This window comes from Rhopalosiphum padi, chromosome 2 (genome assembly GCF_020882245.1).
Source record: "Rhopalosiphum padi isolate XX-2018 chromosome 2, ASM2088224v1, whole genome shotgun sequence".
Taxonomy (NCBI): Eukaryota; Metazoa; Arthropoda; class Insecta; order Hemiptera; family Aphididae; genus Rhopalosiphum; species Rhopalosiphum padi.
In genome coordinates, this window is record NC_083598.1 from 43,196,581 (window position 1) to 43,216,528 (window position 19,948).

Here is a 19,948-nt window from a genome sequence, read left to right on the forward strand (position 1 = left end):
ATTTATGACATATTAAAATTGTACTCGGCTTTAGACAAGCAACATACAATTAATGTTACCTATAAACTGTAATTTTAATATTTTTTTCCACATCGGATTAGCAGGTCGAACATTATTGTTACATCTTATTTAATACAATCAATTAAATTTTAATGTATATTAGACTTAATGTAAAAATAATTATGTTATAATTAATACTGTTACTAAATATTTTTTTTTCAGCCGATTTAAAATGTAATATTTTTAACTTATTATTAGTATATAAATGAGAACTTGGTATAGTTTTAATTTTAAGTACTTAAGTATTAAAAGGTTGTTATATAGTTAGTCGTTAGGGATATTAGGTTAGTTTAGGTATTCTTAGACGATGGTTGAGATTACTGCAGACTAACCCTAAATGATAAATGTACAAAATTATTAATTTTAGTTCTGTTGTTGATTGACGTTTTTTTTTTGATTTTGAAATGAATTCCTCGTATTCATAAATTGTTATAACTACTAAGAAAATATGTTGAAATGTGTGTGTAATTTATTGACATCTACTATTCTACTCTAATATTACTTCATATAAATTTAAATCGTTTGAAACTAATAAAAATAATAATTTTAACAAAATAATTTAAATTAAGTACTGGCTAAATACATAACATAATGTATTCCATATTAGATTTTGAGCAGAGATTGTATCAATTTTACAGCGAAATGTTTTGTGTGTGTCATTTTAAATAAAAATAGTAGATTACTTATATATTTGGTATATAGTTTTTTAATTTTATATTTGAAACCTTGTAACAGTTTGTTAGACCAATCGTTATTATACTGTAAAAACACTCACTAAATATTCAGTCAATAGTAAGCTAGGCACTTCCTAATTATCAATAAAACGAGATTAGTTCATTTAATATTTTTGAACCGTTAAATTAGACAATTTTTTATGCTAATCAAACATAGTTTTATATAATAATTGAATATGAATTATTTTAAAATTTCACAGATTTTCTATTACATATGGCTAGATTTACAAGTAAGTGTTTATAAATTATAGGGTAATAATTTTATTGTACTTATATCCTTCTTTGAAGAATATTTGACATAATAATTACAAGCATTGACTTTAATGATCTTAATATAAAAAATATTTTAGTATTAAATGTTTATTTATTATAAATTTGTATAGTTTATAATGATGATGTGTATATTATGAAATATGTATAACAATAATTTTATGTACCTAGTAGCTTCAAAAATATAATACACAGAATTATAACTGTACCGTATTGTTAATTTTTATCGTTCTTCAGTAAGTTGTGTGCGTTTTTTCCTGGTGATCAAGTCTATGAGATTTGTCTATGATAAATTACTAGATTAGTTCATTTGCATCCGACATGTTAAACTTAAAATCATAACGTTAGGTGGTTAGATTGGCTGAGACTTGAATTTGAATTTATCAGATTTATGTGTACTACCGTACGTAATTACATTGGAATTAAGCAATGATCTCCCAATTTCTACTTCACGCAATTAAACTTGCATCGACGGAGTATTTTACAGACACGTTAAGCAGCTTGAAACACGAGAGTATATTATATTTTCACCATTTTTCAGTACCCACCGTACTTTATTATCTGTAACTACTAACCATTAAATATCTTAAATTGTATTGTTCGAAAATACAATATAATTAACAATAATTAAATACACGTTGACTGCGAAACTCGTTTTTTATTCTTTACACGTTTTCCAATATTGATAAATTAGTCAGTAGGACAGTAGCTATAAGACATATTAATATATTATACAATATACATGTCCAATGTATCTGCAGTGGAGATACTCGTTTTTATTTTTCTAGTTTTTCTTCGTCAATTTTCGTCGTTGACCATGTTTCACATCCATAAACAGCGATAGGACGAATATACGCGTAGTATGGAGATTTACTTTGGATTTTTCTGATAATAATCTTGACTTGAACATTATATTCATGCATCATGCATGTATATGGCTAAATAGCCCTGATTTGCTCACGATATCCTGATATTTATTTCATTATTCATTATATATATTATTATTGGCAGCGTTTATATTTACTCCCAGGTATTTAAAGTTATCTACTTGTTCAAAGGTTTATTGACCTATATTATTCTGTTTGTTCATTATCTGTCTGGACATGATAATTGTTTCACTACCTTCTATTAATTTATTTAAGTGTACTTAAGATATTTGACCTTGAGATTCTCTAGAATTTCTATGTCATCCGCATCTGCCAGTAAAATGATTTTAAGGACGTGCTAAACAGCTAACTCGATAAGGACTTAGATAATTGAAGGGTGGTAAGATAGAATGGTCAATTTTGTCGGAGATAAATGTAGATCCGCCATGCTTTATTCCGTTAAGGTGGTTTGCACTAATAAGTTCATATCTATTTAGTGAGTAGTGATTTAGTCAGAAGAATTTAGTTTCAGTGATGAGTGATTGCCATTTGTCACTTAAGATCTGGTTTGGCGTCTAGCGATCTACTGCTATAGCAAGGGATACCACGCTACGTTAGGTCGTTAGTTTGTTAACGATAGATTACTAGGGATTTTGTTTTAGAATTTTCATGAGATATAGCTTTTTTAAGTATGTTTTTTAAACCTTAGTAATTCATACAGCCATATCAAAATATAATAATAATCAAAGTACAGTGGTATCAATAATAATGATAATGATAATAATAATAATAATACACTTTTGACATTAACCATGGCTAATGATGTTACGCGACGAGATATGCCTTATATACAATATACGAAGCTCCTGATTTTGAGAACTCAAATATCCCCACTCCTTCTTGTGGAACTTTAGTTGACCGAAACAATGTTTTGACTATATTTATTTTTTTTTTTCTAATTGACAAAATGCCATTTTACGGGTATAATTTAAAATCAATAAAGGATATTTTTGGGGGGCTAAATCATAGTCAGCGGGCTACCCCCCAGGTTGTCCCACTGACGACAAGTTATACTATTATTACTATCTCTATAGAAGTCATTTTAAGAACGTATTTTTTACGAAATATTGGAATAAAACATTATTTTATGAAACTTCGCATCCACAATCCATACAAAATTCGACACACTAATGTAACAAGTTAAAAAACCAATAAATAATATATTATTGATTGCTATTCTTCAAACTGCTACAGTATTTTATTCTCAGACACTTTATATAAGTTGTAAAAATTATGTTACTTACAGTAGTTTATTATTATTAAAAATTAAAAATATAAAATTCCGAATTCTAGTACCTCTGTCAATAGTTCATATCTACATGTACTAAGTTTATAGGTTGCTGGTTTAAAATAATACAGTTACGTTAACAAGTTAAATTTACTGATGTTTTGTTTTACATTAATATAATAAATTTACAGATAATCCTAAAGGAGATTACTACATGCAATATATAAGTAATTATTTGGAAATAACTAAATACTATTTTTAACATTATCTATGGTGGATCATACCTATATTTCTTTAGTTTATGTATAATACCTAATTGTTTGTCATATTATTTAAGTTTTAAATGTCTAGTACTAGGGATCATGTTTTAGAATTTTCATCAGATATAGGCATATAGCTTTTTTAATTATGTTTTTGTCCTTAGTAATTTATACAGCCATATCAATACGTTAAACAAGTTAAATTAAGTGATATTTGTTTTACATTAATTTAATAAATTTACAGATAATCCTGTTGATGAACCTAACCCCGATTATTTAAGTAATTATTTGTAAATAACTAAATACAATTTTTGGTGGATCATACCTATATTTCTTTAATTAATCTATAACACCTAAGTGGTTATCATATTATTTAAGTTTTAAACGTCTTTAAAAATAAAGCAACTTTGAAGGGGGTAGGGGGTTAAAACATTTTTATAATACATGAATTAAAAAAACATTATTTTATTACATGTTATTTTGATAAAAATTTGAACCCCTAACCACTATTGTATCAATAGTAATCACAAAAAAATAAGTTTTTACATATATATTTTATATATTTATTATTTAGAAAGTATAAGTACGTATTTACAGCGATTTTTTTTTTTAATTAAGTTTTATTAATTAAATATAATAAAGTAGATTACGCATGTTTAGGTTATATAAATCAACTGTAAAAAATAATGATATTGTATACATTTAAAATTTACTGATGTTTTATGCTTATTTATTGTTATTAGTTGTATTATTGTTATTTTACAATTATGTATGTTTTTTTGTATGTATACACGATAAGTAGTTGATAGAATTCTTAGATTATCAAAAATATAGATGGTTTTGGATAGCAAATTAGATTTAGTTTGTACATTAAAGAGGTCAAAACAATTAGTATTTTTTTCATATAATCAGGAAAAACGAGAATTCTAACGCTAAACCAGATTTTGACTAATTTTGTCTTTATTTTGTCTTAACTCAAAAACGAATAGCTATATATAAAAACTTTAAATTTTAACTAAGTTATTACATTATAATTTTATATTAATGGTATATTTTTCAAAATATTTTGACTCTTTTTGAGCAATTTATAGACAATTGAACATTTTGATTTATTTTTTTTATAAATGTCAATAAAAATTAAAAATGTATAATGGGTGAAAAATGCTTGAAAATTTTGTACAAGATTTATAATAAGTGATTAATTTCTTGAATCAAAAAATTTCAATAAAGATTAGTCACAATACTTTTTATAAGCATTTAAATTAATTTAAAAATTTTACGAAATTCGTGAAAATCTAGAAAATACAAGTTATTTTGTAAAAATAAATACAAATTTTTTGTTTATAGCTAAGAGCTAAGATTTTAAAATGAAATATAATAATGTTCTTTATACGTTTCTCAAAATGTATAAAATAAAAATCTATGAGATAGTCAAATTAATTTTCAAGGGTATTTGAATTTCAAATTTTTACATCATTATTAGATATTCACCCGTATTTATAAATACTTCTTTTCAAAAATGTTGGTTTTTTTTTATATAACTTAAAAACGAATAATTATTGATATTTGAAATTTTCTCCAAATGACTTTTTAATATTATTTTTATTATATGATAAAATTAACAAACTTTTTAAAAGACTCTTTGGTATATTTATAGGCAAGCTAAATTTGTAATTGTTTTTAGCATTTTTTTTGTATACATTTTGATAAAGAAATTTTCAATGGATCGACATTTTTGAAAATATATTACAAGATACCATATAGTGATCTCTATATCTGTATAAAAATATTAAGAATACCAACTTGGTTCGTATTCGGTTCTACATAATATGTCCAAATGTCTGAGTTCGGTTCAAGACCATATTTTTGAATTCGACAAAAATAAATAAAATGTAATAATTTTATACTTTTATGAACTAGGTAATTTATTTTCACATTTATCAAGAATTTTTTACCTTATAATAAATAATAATATAAGACTATTTTAATTTATAGATAAATATTTTGGTAAGTATTTGTTTTTTCTGATACATTGTATAATTGACAAGTTTATATTAATTGAATTTTAAGTTGTCATCCAACCTACTCAATATTATAGTTTTATATAATTAGTGTGTTTGTAAGTCGTGATTCGTGATTTTAGTCATTTTGTGATCATATAATATAGATATTCCATGAATGATATTCTCACCTACACGCAAATAATGATTTCTACTGTTGAGTAGGTATAAAACATTGAAAACTGCAGGAAATACTGATAAAAAAACAGAAAACGGAATGTCGGAATATCAGCTTAGTTTTAAAAACAAAATAAAATCACTTGTAAAAAATAACAATTATACTAAAATTGTTTTATTAATTACTAATTAGAAACTTTATATATTTATTTTTATAGACTACCAAGGTAATTACCTATTTAATAGTTTTATATTTTGATTTATTGAAGTTTTCATAATTTTTGTTTCTCCTGGTGAACCTATATTGTAGCGTTGTTTGGATAGTTAGGGCGTATTTGTATATAAGTCATACGCAGAAAAGCTTTTCAAATTAAGAAAAGATTGTTTATTTAATACGTATTACAATACAATTAATTAATGAATAATACTTAGTACTTACAGCTAAACTTGCATAGATTTTATGCAAAATAAATCAAAATCTGTCTAGATTTCTCTATACTTGAACAATTAAGTCCGCTCTTACCTGAAAACAGATCGTTTGCGCACAGACACAATATTAATTTAACAACGGCTGCTGTGATTTTGTGTTGTACTGGCGTACTGCGTAAGCACTATTAAAAAGTCGGTTTAATTGTTGTTAATACACAAATCGCCGTCGTTTTTTTTATTTATTCCTTTTTTTTTATTTTATTGCGTGGGTGCTAATAGTCATATTTTACTGGTTATTTCTATTTTACATACGTGTGTGCGAATCGCAACGTTTATATATCATATTATTATTATATTTATTCGGCGTCGCAATTTGTCTCATCTTATTATTGATTTATTTCATTGTAATTGTTTATTTATTGTTTGTGAATTTCATTGTAATTGTATATTTATTGTTTGTGAATTTTATTGAATGTATAGGTAGTGGATACAGCTGGACAGAAGAGCAATGGAACAACAGTGAGTTATTTTTATATTGTTAAGTATTTAATTTATTATTTTATTATTATACATTTATTCTGTTGAGTCAAATCTTTTCAGTTTTCTTAAATATTCAATTATCCATTGTTGAGCCAGAACTTTTTCTATATTTTACATTAACTATACAAGCTTGCAAGTTCTAATAGTTGTTCTTATGTTATAACTTATAATTGTGTTATTGTTCCCGGCTTAAACAACAGATATGGTTCAATACTGTGGTGACCGTGATGTGTTAGACGTACATATACACACATTGTATACGTATGTCACTTTTCCAGTTTAACGTATGTGCAGTATACTCTTTAATATGGATTTGGAAACTTCTAATATTCGTGAAACACAGCGAAAAAAACGATGTTTCAATATCTATATAGTTATAAATTTAGTGAATATCGTATATTAAAGATTCAAATTTTATAGATGTAGGTACCTACTAACTAATAAAAAATGCTTTGCTCTTGACTCTTGTTAATAAATTAAACAAAATTATAAAAATATCCAATACTCATAGTCAATAGGAGTATAATAGTTGAACAATGACAAGAGAAATCATCAGATGTATTATATAGGTAGTGTAGAAAATGATTTGTACATAAAACCAAACAAATTAATACGCCGTGATGAGTTACGAAATACGACGATTATACTTCATATTAAAATAAATGTATTATATTTTTATATGACGATAATGTAACGATACAATGGCGATTTATGTATCGATACTTCATTAAAACACTCACATATTTTTAATCATGCATTCATGCCTGTTTGAAAAAAGACAGTCTTTAATCTGTGATAGTGATAAAGGAAAATGTCGGTAGTGAAAGTTTCACCATATCTTGCACTTTTTATAATCGACATTCTGGCCCATTCGCCATTAAATTCAATTACTTCTAGTGTAGATTTACGTTTCATAAATCCAAATTATTTATCTGTGAGTTACTCAGTTTCCGTCTGGTACCTACCTGCCACGCATCTCCGAAAACTTTCTAACAGTTAACATAAGTACAATATTAACAATTCTCAAAGATCTGTAGGAATGCAGGATGATGGTTTTTCCAGCAGTTAACCGTTTTGCCTAATTAGATCCAGTTTTGCCTATAATTACTCAACCGGAAAGGAACCTGCTACCTGCAGGCAGCGGGTAAATACATCAGCTACCTTCTGATTGGTCTTCTCAGCACGACTTTCTTTAGCACAATGTCCACAACGTCTTCTTTGGACCAGAAGTATTTATCGTGGAGATCATATTTTTAATATTAAATGCATCTGCTGTCATAATTGATTTAACGTGTTTTGGTTCAGAAAACGTGTTCTCTGTGTATAATTTCATCTTATGTTTTCAACAGTGTACATGTTCTATACTTGCGCAATAAGTAGTTTATGTCGATATGTAGTTTCTTGAATTGAAATAAAAATGTACACAATACAAGACTGCTCTAAATAATTAAATATATAAATGTCTCTTCTATTAAACATAATTATATAGCAAAAGATTTGTTTTTTTTTTTTTATACATCTCAATCCCTATTGTTCGGTATGCGATTATAGTAGACTGTACGACTATTATGGTAAACTGTGGCTTTGAAATCATTCGGGTCGGAAGACATGGCATTAAGAGGGTGAGAATTGAGTGTCGAAATTTCTAGAAAACTCGACTCGATGTAGTACGGTATTTGAGTTCTTCCTGCGTCAGAACCCTGTCTTGAATAATTCGGTATAAAAGTGTTTATGTTGATTTCCCAGCAGCATCCCATAAACCATCCATGTGGGAGAGGCTGGATTGTTAAGTACCGGCACATTTGATTGTTTACAGAATTTTCGGTGCGAGGTGCGTCTTATCATTATCATACAATACAAACATCTATAGCTTATAATAAATGTATAATAAAATATAATATGATAAATTATATATATTGACATTATATTATTAACAAAATAATATTTTAACTAATTTTTGTAGAAGCATACAGTAAGTTAAATTTCAATAGTATTCATATACTTACAAAAGGTTTATCCTAATTAATTTTATTAACTATGAAAATTAATTATTTAAACCTATATTATGTTTTAGATGACACTACAGGTACGTAATTTATTGGTTTTTATTTGTATTGCGTGTCACGCAATTATATTCTATATTTTTGTGTGGTGATATACGTGTCTCATAATATATTTTATAAATTTTTATTATCTCCAATAGATAAAAAAAATCAAATATGCTGCGCTTGTGTCATTATAATTTTCTTTTAATTTTGTTGAGATTAAAATATTATTACCACCAAAATATTATATCAAATCGTTTAAATTAGTTTTATATATTATACATTAATTGTTCTTTTTCCAGATGCACTGAGTATGTACATTTTTGTTTTGTTTTATTTTATTCTGTTCGAGGTTATAAGTTTGTTTTGTGACGTTAATTATTTCGTGCATTAGCGAATAGCTACAATGTTAATTTTTACATAATTAGATATCAAGAGTTCAGAAATATTAAAGAATATATTACTCAAGAAAAATACCTATAAATTCTTTAGTTATTTAAAAAGTCTCCAAACATTTTATTTAAATTTTCATATTTTTTGGAATATAAAAAAAATTATTGATAATGTAAAATTATTTAGGTGTAAACTCGGCCCGGATAAAAATGTTTTTATATAATTTTCTTATAATATTTTTAAGAACCATTTAGCATTACCCAGAGGACACCACGAGGAGGCGATTCTCATTATCCTCCAAACATTATTTTCATTTTCGTATTATTATTCAAAGTATGAAAATCGTTATATAACTGTATAATGTATTTATGTAAATTTGTAAGAGTAAAAAGTGTAAAAATATAATGTATAAATCTATTTTTTTAAGTAAAAAGCCATGTGCTTAACGTATTAACTTACTGATATTTCCTTATTTTTATATTTTGTAAGTGTTCTTTCTAAGAGTTCTCCTTTTTTTTTTAGTTTTTGTATTCTGAAATTTAAATGGTGCATCTAGGCTGTTGATTTTAATGTACGTTTCTGTTTGTATTTCTTTTAATTTCGCAATGAGGGAATATATATTGGGGTGAATGGAATTGAAACTTGAATTAACATTTTTAGTCTTGGATCATGCAAGTAGATGAATTTTTACTTTTTATGTGCACATGAAATGATTCACAGGCATTAGTTGTTATTTATTATTTTCAGATTAAATTATGTCGTACTTATTATATTTTATTGGTAAATATTATGGGGCCGAGATTACAACCAACCTTTTTTATTACCTAAAATTTCCGAGCCGAGTTTACAACAAAAAAGGTAATCGCGGACCCAGTTTACATTTGCCCCTTGAAGGCTTGAAATACGCAAAACAAAAAGGATAGTATTTTTTAATAATACTCTTAAATAAACATAATAATAAAGATAATATTATCAATATGAAAACCTAAGAATTTAGGTTTTCACCATGAATATTATTTATAAATTTAATATTAATAATATTGTGTAATATTAAAATTGTATTAATACTATGATATTATTTACATATTTTTTATAGAAAGAATTGGTAAATATTTTTAATGTTCATTTAATTACTGCAGGAACGTCATATTTCGGATTTTTTCGGGTGTGCGAGGTATTTTGAAAATTTCACCAGGCCATATACTATGTATATATACATTAGTTTGCTTCCAATTATTTCCATACATTATGGACTGAATCAATGCATCAACACAAATAGTAAAAATCAATTTAAAAACTAAAAAAAATAAAAATTGTATAGCACAATATTTGTTTATAATTAATGTAATAACATTTTTTAATCATGATTGACAGTATACCAATATTGATAAATGTCAATTTAAAAATTAAAATATTTAAAATAGGTATAATTTTATTTTATTCATATTAATAACCGTGCATTATTTCATCAGGCTGCAGGCTAATAAGAACTATTTTAAAAGTAAGGGGTGCAACCGCACACCCTGACCTCCCACAAATGACCTCCTGATTTACTGTTTTTATAATTTTTGTTTCTCCTGATGTATATTATAGAGTTGTTTGGATAGTTAGGACGTATGTCGTATGTATAAAAGTCATACGTAGAAAAACTTTTCAAATTAAAAAAGGTTGTTTATTTAATACGAAAACAATAAATTAACGAATTATACTTAGTACAACTAAAAATTTCATAGATTTTATGCAAAATAAATTAGAGTCTATCTAGATTTCTTTTAGATTTCTCTATACTTGTACTCTAGAATCTAGTCTAATTTATCCAAGGTGAAAACAAAAGAGGCAATCATTGGCTCAGCTGATTCCAGCCCGAGCAACCGTAGGGCTATTTTGTGTGTATATATACTATAAGTCTATAAAGTATATATTATTATACAGTATATAATGTGTACACATTAAAAAATTACTTAACAATTATTGTCCGCAGATAATAACAGTACGTATTATTTATTTATTTATTTTGTATATAATTATGGTATTTAGTGTGAAACATGGCCAAGAATTTTAGATCCTGAATCCAGAATTCTTATGAATTATGTGTTATTAAATTTTTTTTTTTGGAACCGAAAACTGATTGGTTCGAAAGTACAATGTTAAAACAAATAGGTTCTATCTATTAACTATATGTTAAAATAAATTAGAGATTACCGAAAATTAATATCTTATATTTATTGAGTAAAATAATATAATACTAATTCGATAATGCAAATGTGCAATACCTATTATTAATTTATTAAAATACATATAGGCTCCTGTATTAAATTTTAGTTTCAGAGTGGATCAATGAATGTAATTGATTTTACAATGCTGTGTGTGTGTGTGTGTGTTTTTACATAATAAATAGTAGATAAAATTCTTCGATTTTTAATTTTGGATGTGCTTTTGAATAGAAAATAGGTTATAGTTTACAGTTTGTACTTCATAATCATTCTTCATAATATTTGTTTAATAACAACTAGTTGATCCCAGTTTATTATAAATGTATCTATTATTTATAAATTAAATTTTAAAAATTATGTCCTACTGGCTTTTTTAAATCATGATAATTCATAATACATTATAAGTTTATGTTTATTTTTTATATTACCTACTTTACCACCAACAATTAGAATAATTTTTTTTTTTTTTAGATGAAATATGTATGTAATTATTATAATTTTTAAATTAATATTTATTGATATTTTCTACATGGTAAAATAAACTAGAGATTACCAAAAAGTTATAATATCTTATTTTGATTGAGTAAAAATGTAATTCTAATTTCATAATACAATATTAACAATTATTGTATTACCAAATTTTACTTCCACGCAATTAAAAAAGTTCTAATTAAAGTTTAAACGAAAAAAAATAATTTAAGAACTAAATGGTTATACAGTAGAACTTTTTTATTTCAAGCTGACATAATTATTTTTCACTGTAAAAACTATAAGAAGATATTATAGTTTGAAATGTATGTAACTCTCCTAAGGAATTACCGAATATTTTGAAATTCTGATTATTCATATATTTTAATACATTTCAATAGTTATTAATTAGGCATAACTAATTGGTAATGTTATTAATTATATTTTTTTAGATGTGATACGTGGTACGTAGATGTTATTAGTATTTTAATTTTATTTGTATGAAATTTCCTTGTCTTCACAATTTTTATATAAATCAATAAACGTCGTATATATTGTATATTATTTATTCGTTATTGCTTTTACGATGTAGCTGATTGTAATTTTTGAAAGTTCTGCTTTTGTACACCCTTTGTCAACATCGACCTTCATCACCTTCTCAATAAATAAGTATTGTTTCTTTTTGTGTGAGTTTTTGGATCATCGCCAAAAATATACGACATTTTCAATGTTTATTATGTAGTATTAATATTAAATATAAAGTAATTATTTTAATATAGTTTGATAAATGTTACATCCATTATTATTTCATTTGTAGTACTAAACCTACATGAATCGTTCCTGTCTTACAAACGTACAACATTAATATAGCTAATTTGCTATTACATGAAATGTTTTTGAGTTGTTAGCTTTAATATTAGAGAGAATTAACCAATGATTAAACTTAAAGGTAGTATCACTAATATCTTTATAATTTATCTCTCGTAGGTCTATTCACTGTTTATTGCCATTTTAAAATTCTTAAGTGAGTTGTAATCAGGATTGGTCAAAATTATCAAAAAAATTATCATGATACACATATTTAATGTATCTAGATACAAGATATTTTACCTATGTTGTTACAATATGAATGTTGAATTTAGTAAAGATATAATCAGGGTTGGGCAGTATCAAAGATACAATTTTATCTTGTATCATGATACATTTTATACTAGAATCATGTATCTTATTAAAGGCTGCAACCGAGTTGGGTCCCGAATTAAAAATTGCTATACTAGTAAATAGTAATAGACAATAGTTAGGTCCGTGACTTTTCAGCTACTACACTAGTTATGTCCTTAATACTTTTATATATTTAATTCAAATATACAAATATACATTATATATTATACAATGTATAATATAAATAAAAACAAAATATTGTATAAAATAACCACATTAGTATTGGTAATAATTTATAAGATATTAATTTTACGAAATAGAATCAAGTAATTATATTCCTGTACTTTTTTCATTCAGATTGTATTTATAAATTTTTCTTTTAGTAAAATGTAATTTTTTTTTCATTATTTCTGATTTGCTTATTAATATAATATGTATAAATTTGTACATTTTTGAAAACTTCTAAAAACTGGTAAATATTTGAATTTGCTGTGTAAAATAACTAAAATATAGAATTAAGATTTAAATTAAATGACATATAAAATAGCAATGCTAATGAGTAATGGTATCAAATAAAAGTAGAAATATGACTATATCGTGTTTTCTTGAATAATAATCGGGCACTGACATATTTCATAGATGAAAATACCAGTTTAGTGCTTATCTGTATAACTGTAGATAGGACATACGGTCATATAGGATACGGACACTTAAATTTATTTTTATGTTTTTTAAATTATAATTTATAAGATCGTATGGTAGTTTATTTCTATAGTTATCGTTAATTTCAGCTCGATTACACCTGGACTATTTTTTTATAAAAATATTATTATTATTATGGTACAAAACATTATTTATTATATTATAATTCAAAAAAACAACTTGCCACAATTTTTACATTTATTTTAGGTTTTGAGTGACCTGCAATTCGATTTCAATTTTTTTGGTACTATTCAGTACAAATGTTTACAATAATAGTACATATCTTGTATTTTTTGGAAAAATAAGATGCATGATTCTAGTATAAAATATATCATGATGCATGATATCTGATACTTTATAATTATACATCATAATACTAGATACAATTGTATCTTTGATACTGCCCAACCCAGGTTATAAATGATATAATAATATTTTAAATATTAAAACAAATTAACTCAGATAACTCGCTTGAAAAATTGTTTGTAAAAAAACGACGAAAGATGACATAATATTCTTGCCTTTAAATTTGATAAAAGGTAAATTTACATTAATATTATAAGGCTAACAACACAATGTAAATCTCAAAAATCATTAAATAACTATTTTTTTAAATTTTTTTCGTGGTTTAAATATTTAAATAACTATTATTTAACTTTAACATTATAATTTTTTAATATTTCAAAATTAAGAAAAAAAATTATTGTTTACAGACTATGAATCAAGTACGTATTATTTCTTTATATTGTATATAAATAATATAATTGTTACGAATAGAAAAAGATTACGTGTAAATAAAAACAATTACAATATACTATTAAGTATTAATTATTAAGGAATTTATATTTTACTAAATGGCAAATGCAGTATACACGTTCGTCGCGATAAAATAAGATTAAGTGTTTCGGACGACACCGATGCGCAGACTGACCAGACGATGGGTCTGGACTTGGTCGGGTGCGAGTGCACTCGCCTTATCTTATTTTATCGCGACGAACGTCGATCGCGATCGACCAATAATTAAGGTATTTTGCATGAGACATATGGTTACAATTATATATTTTGAGGCGAGAATTTTGATTAATGTGTTTTTTTCATTTTTTTTTTCGTAATGGCTAATGTATGCTTCTATGGTTATATATTTTTAGTATAACATTGAATATAGCTGGTAAAATTTGTGATCAAAATTAACAAAACAGTAGCCCAAAATGGGAATATCTACCCAGTACCAGTTCTCGGCAATAAATATTTTGTTGTAATCAATCATGAAATTATTTGATTTAAATAGAACTATTTGATTCTGAACTACAATATAAAACTAATGGGTTATTACAATCATCAAAAATAATTTTAGATTTATACTTAAGTTTGTTTTTTAATCGCAATTTAAACAATTTAAAAGAGGACTTTTATACATTTTCAAATTATTGACTGTTAGAACATATTTTTATTGACGTAAATATTTATAAAAAATAATTACTTAAATCAAAATCTAACAGTTTATTTGTTTATAAATAGCATATATGGCTAATGTAACGACTTGATTCAATTTTCTACTAAAAATTAGCAAAACTTTTAAATTGAAGTATATTTCACATTATATAAAATCTATTTAAACACACAATAAATAATATGAAAAACAAGTATTTATTTACAATTTTATACTTTATGATATAAATGTATATTGAATATCGTTGTATCAGTATAGGTACCTATTTTATAACTGTGTTTACCATAAAATTAAACAATTTCACATAATATACTATAAAATGTCACTATGTCAGTCTATTTAGAAGTAAATTAATGTACACTTTTTCATTTACATATAGAAATTGCAGGTAATGTTGATAAAATTATTAGATTGACATTATACTTAAAAACATTCCAATCTTATAAAATTCTTTTATAAAATAAGATGTGGATTTTTTTTAATTTCAAGCATTTTTGTGAAAAAAATTAATGAAACCGAATTTATAATATTTAAATATATTAATTTAAAATACTTTTAAATACCATAAAAATACTTCTACAATAAGTATTTAAATACAATAGTATTCAAATATTTTACAAGACTGCATCCATTATTAACAACTGTAATTGCTTTTTTTTAGGGAATGGCAGTATTTGTAAGTAAATATTATTATTATTTTCTAATTTTATTTGTATGAAATTTCATTATTGAAAACATTTTTTTAAAATAATTTCCAATAGAAGAAAACATCATATTTTTGAAAAAAAATTATATTTTTCATTAATACATTATATTACATTACTTTTTTTTAATGACAACATATTTATTTTAAATTCTGAAGCACAATATTTTTTGAAGCATTTCAAATTAAATCAAAAAATTATAAAATATGCATTAAAACAAATAAATCTTGAAAATTCTAGTATGTGTAGTAGAAAAAACCTAAAATATATAGGTACGCTAAAAATTTTTAAATTTTAAATCCTTGTTTTAAAAAAGAAATATGTATTAAATCCAGTTTAACTTATATTATATTTCTTAAAGAAATATATATTTATATATTAATGTATTAATACTCCTAAAAAATTTTACTTCAGAATGTGAAATTAAAAATGTATAACGTCATTCAAAGAAGTTAAAACTTAAAAATTATCATTTTTAGAGATGTTGTTTTTTAATTCAACTGGAAATTAAGTAAAAAAAATATATTCTACAAAATCCTTAAAAAATTTTGAAATAATGAGTATTGTTCGATAAAAGAATCACTTAGTATAATATTAAATAAAGAATGTAGCATGTACGTATTTAAAAATTAATTAAAATTGATTATTCACAGGTCTAGATGGTACGTGTTATTTTTTTATTTTGTATATAATAATATGATATATTGTGTGAAATATGGTCTACAATTTTTGATTTTCAAAAGAAAATTTTAAAGAATATGCGTGTTATTTTATTTTTAGGAATAGTAAAAATAATTCTATATTCTAAAAAAGTTTTTTTTATTGTTCAGCTCTAATAACAGTAGCTTTAAACTCTGTCTCAAAAAAAAAATAATCAGTCATTCGACCAATTGTGATCCAAAACCGTATATTTCTCACCAACAATCAGAACTTGGGGTGCGGTCCCCAAATTATATATAATAATATTAGTATTAGGAATATTAGTCAAAATGTTTGTAGTTTGTACGTTGTCTTCAGGAAACGTCAGCTAGCAAGGTAGGGGAAACTGGCGTCAAAGCCAAGTTTGGCTGCAGGAGCGGTCAGATGATAGCACAATTACTGATAATTATCTTTTGACACAGGCCACAGGGTAAATTCATACGTGTTAATATATCTATAAAAGCAACTTGATGATTGCTAGTTTATTTAAAAAATGTATCCATTATCTAGAAATTAAAACTAACAGTTTAATCAAAACCTATAAGTCACTAAATGTATAAAATGAACTCCTATTAACAATTTTGAAATCACGATAATTAATAAAATATATTTATTGTATTTTTATTTATATTACTTTATCACTCGCAATTAAAAATTATAATAACTATTTTTTTGTAGAAAAAAAATTAAGTAAGTATTATATTTTTCAAATTAATATTTAATTAGTTAACCAAATGATGCTTCTAAACTACAGTATTAAAACATTTAAAACCAATATGTTCCATCTACATCATAAAATAAATTAGAGATTACGAAACAGTTATTTCAAATTAAATTAATTGCGTAAAAATGTAATAGGTACCTACTTATTTGATGGTTCAATATTATAAATGTTGCAATATCAAATTGTAAAGACCAAACAATTTCTAACCAATTGAAAAAAATAATGTGGTTTATAACATTTTTTTTATTTACTCTAAAAGATGGTATGATAGTTTGAAATTTAAGTAGTTCTTCTGCTAAATTACTGAACATTTAGAAATTCTGATGTAATAATGATAGAACTGGATTCTTTTATTATAATATTAAATAATTTATCCTGTAGTAAGGTAATTATGAATATTTTATAATAATAAAATTTTTTTTTTCATATTATTAAAGTTCTAAGAGGTACGTAAAGAGTCTTATTTTCTAATAAACAATAAGTTTGTAGCTTTGATTTTAAACTTATGAATGGGGTATTGTATAAAATTCTCTCAATCAATATAACTGGTAACATATATAATCGTAACATCGGGAATACTTCTCATGTAATTTTAGTTTATTTGACGTTCAGAAGATTCTATGCGAACCAGTATCATTATTTATCTCTCTTTTATGTTGGTCAGAAAGTTTAGTCAAGATAGGAATGCGGTATCTTTATGATTAATACGAATGGTTCGTAGTTATAATATATTCTATACTCTGTAGTTTACCAGTATTGGAGTTAAACATTTGCACATCGTTAAAGTAACAAAGGTAAAATATTTCGAATGCTCATTGCTAGTTGAATAAAAGTTTCCCAATTTTGAAGGCATGTTGCGCAACATACTTTTATATATTTTTTTAATATATAAACATGAGTCCTATTATATAAATATCAATGTGTGCAAAAAATACAAACATTTGTATAACATAACAATATAGATTAGAACGTACATCAATCAAAGAAAGGATCTCAACATAAGCCATCAAATTGGAACAAGCCTAGGCCCAAATCCCGACAATGAAACCAACACCATTGAATTCTTCAAAACAACCAAGTTACTCAAACTACTTTAGCCAACCTCTCAATGTATAAATCAACTAATTAATTCTAACTATTTCTCTTGTACTTTTTTTTTTCTTTTTCTGTTAAGTATAATTAATTTATATGTATAGTGATATGCTAATGACCTAGTAGTCGAAGCAGAAATTGTATAAATTGCAAGACCAATAAAAAAAAAACAATATAGATGTTTAAGTTATATGCTTATTAGTTATTTAACATAAAGCTACTTCAAGTCCAAACGTATGTTTTATAACTACATTTATGTTATGACACAGTTTGTTGTGTCCAAAAGAATCTTATAATATTTTAAATGCCTTGTGCGAAACTGTGTTGTTTATGTAATTTATTTTTTAGCCCTGAAACCATTCGAATAGATTTTTAAATATGTACTCAGTTGCAAAATGCAATATTATCGGTTTTCTTGAAATTATGGTTGTAAAGTCTACGAGTTTCTAGGTCTTGACTCAAAACCTACGTTTTCCATTTTATATATTAACCTTCGATAGAGTGAATCTAAAAGTTTTACTTAACGTCTTAAAACCCGCAGGTTTTAATGAGCCTTTAATATCATGTTTTGACCAATACTTATCTAATAGAAGGTAAAGAGTAAAGAGTTTGTGGAATAAGAACTTATTTTCCTAACATCCTGTCTGGTGTTCAACGAGGAGGTAAAGAAAACAAAAATGCTCTACTGTAGGTTGATTAGATTAGTTTAGGTTCGTCTACATATTGCTAAATAATAAAGATAATGTTAGATCATCGATATCCTAATAATATTGATAAATAGATTCATTATTAATTAGTATGTTTATCATTTTATTCCAGATTATTTCAGTAAGTGCATTTTATATATATATTTAATTTGATGTATGGAACGTTTTAACTCAATGTATGCAATTTGTCTCATAACTTTTATAATGATCATCATTTTTTTTAAATGTTCACTTACTGAGAACCATAAACTGTTCAATAAAGCATTAGGTACGACTATAATTATCATATACCCGTCACTCGGTTGATATATTCACATCAAAAAACAGGTTGACCTCACACAAGTAGCAATTTATTAAGGTTTAAAAAGGGTCTATTTATAATTTATAATTTGTTATGCAGAACATAGTTTATATTTGGTTCTTGAAACCAACCGTTGAGAAATTTCTACACGGTACTTAACATAGTATGGTCCGGGTTCATTGACATTGCAAATATATTTAATTTACGATTATTCTATGAAATTTTAAACCTTTATTCTTGGTTCATTTTACGAGTACGATGTATAACTACATAAAATCAAAATTGCACCTTGAATTTTTGAAGCATACGCATGTTTGAGAAGAGATATTATAACGACATTGATGTAATGGCCTCATATAAATATGAACCACAATTTGAAAAGCATTATCAATATTTAATCATCTATTATTTCTTTTGATTTAAAATTGCTTTATAACAGACAATTTAAACGCTTGTGTGTATATTTTCTTCTATACTTGATTATACGATAGGATCAGATACAAATTATATCACATCAAAATAACAATTTATTAATTTTATTTTTAGTTAACATTATTAAGGGTACGTATGTTCTTAATTTAAATGTGTGTCAATTTATTTATAATTATTTAGTTGCGTTTTCTACTAAATATTTTTATATACTTTTAATAACAATTATTGTGGGA

At 24.9% G+C, this 19,948-nt stretch overlaps 1 long non-coding RNA gene across 1 annotated transcript; it reads left to right on the forward strand.

Moving 5' to 3' along the window:
- The first annotated feature begins 221 nt into the window (after positions 1–221).
- LOC132921931 (uncharacterized) lies at positions 222–3,757 on the forward strand. The gene is made up of 4 exons (XR_009660971.1): positions 222–234; positions 995–1,024; positions 3,410–3,445; positions 3,723–3,757. It is a non-coding gene; the product is annotated as an uncharacterized LOC132921931 (long non-coding RNA).
- The last annotated feature ends 16,191 nt before the right edge of the window (positions 3,758–19,948 follow it).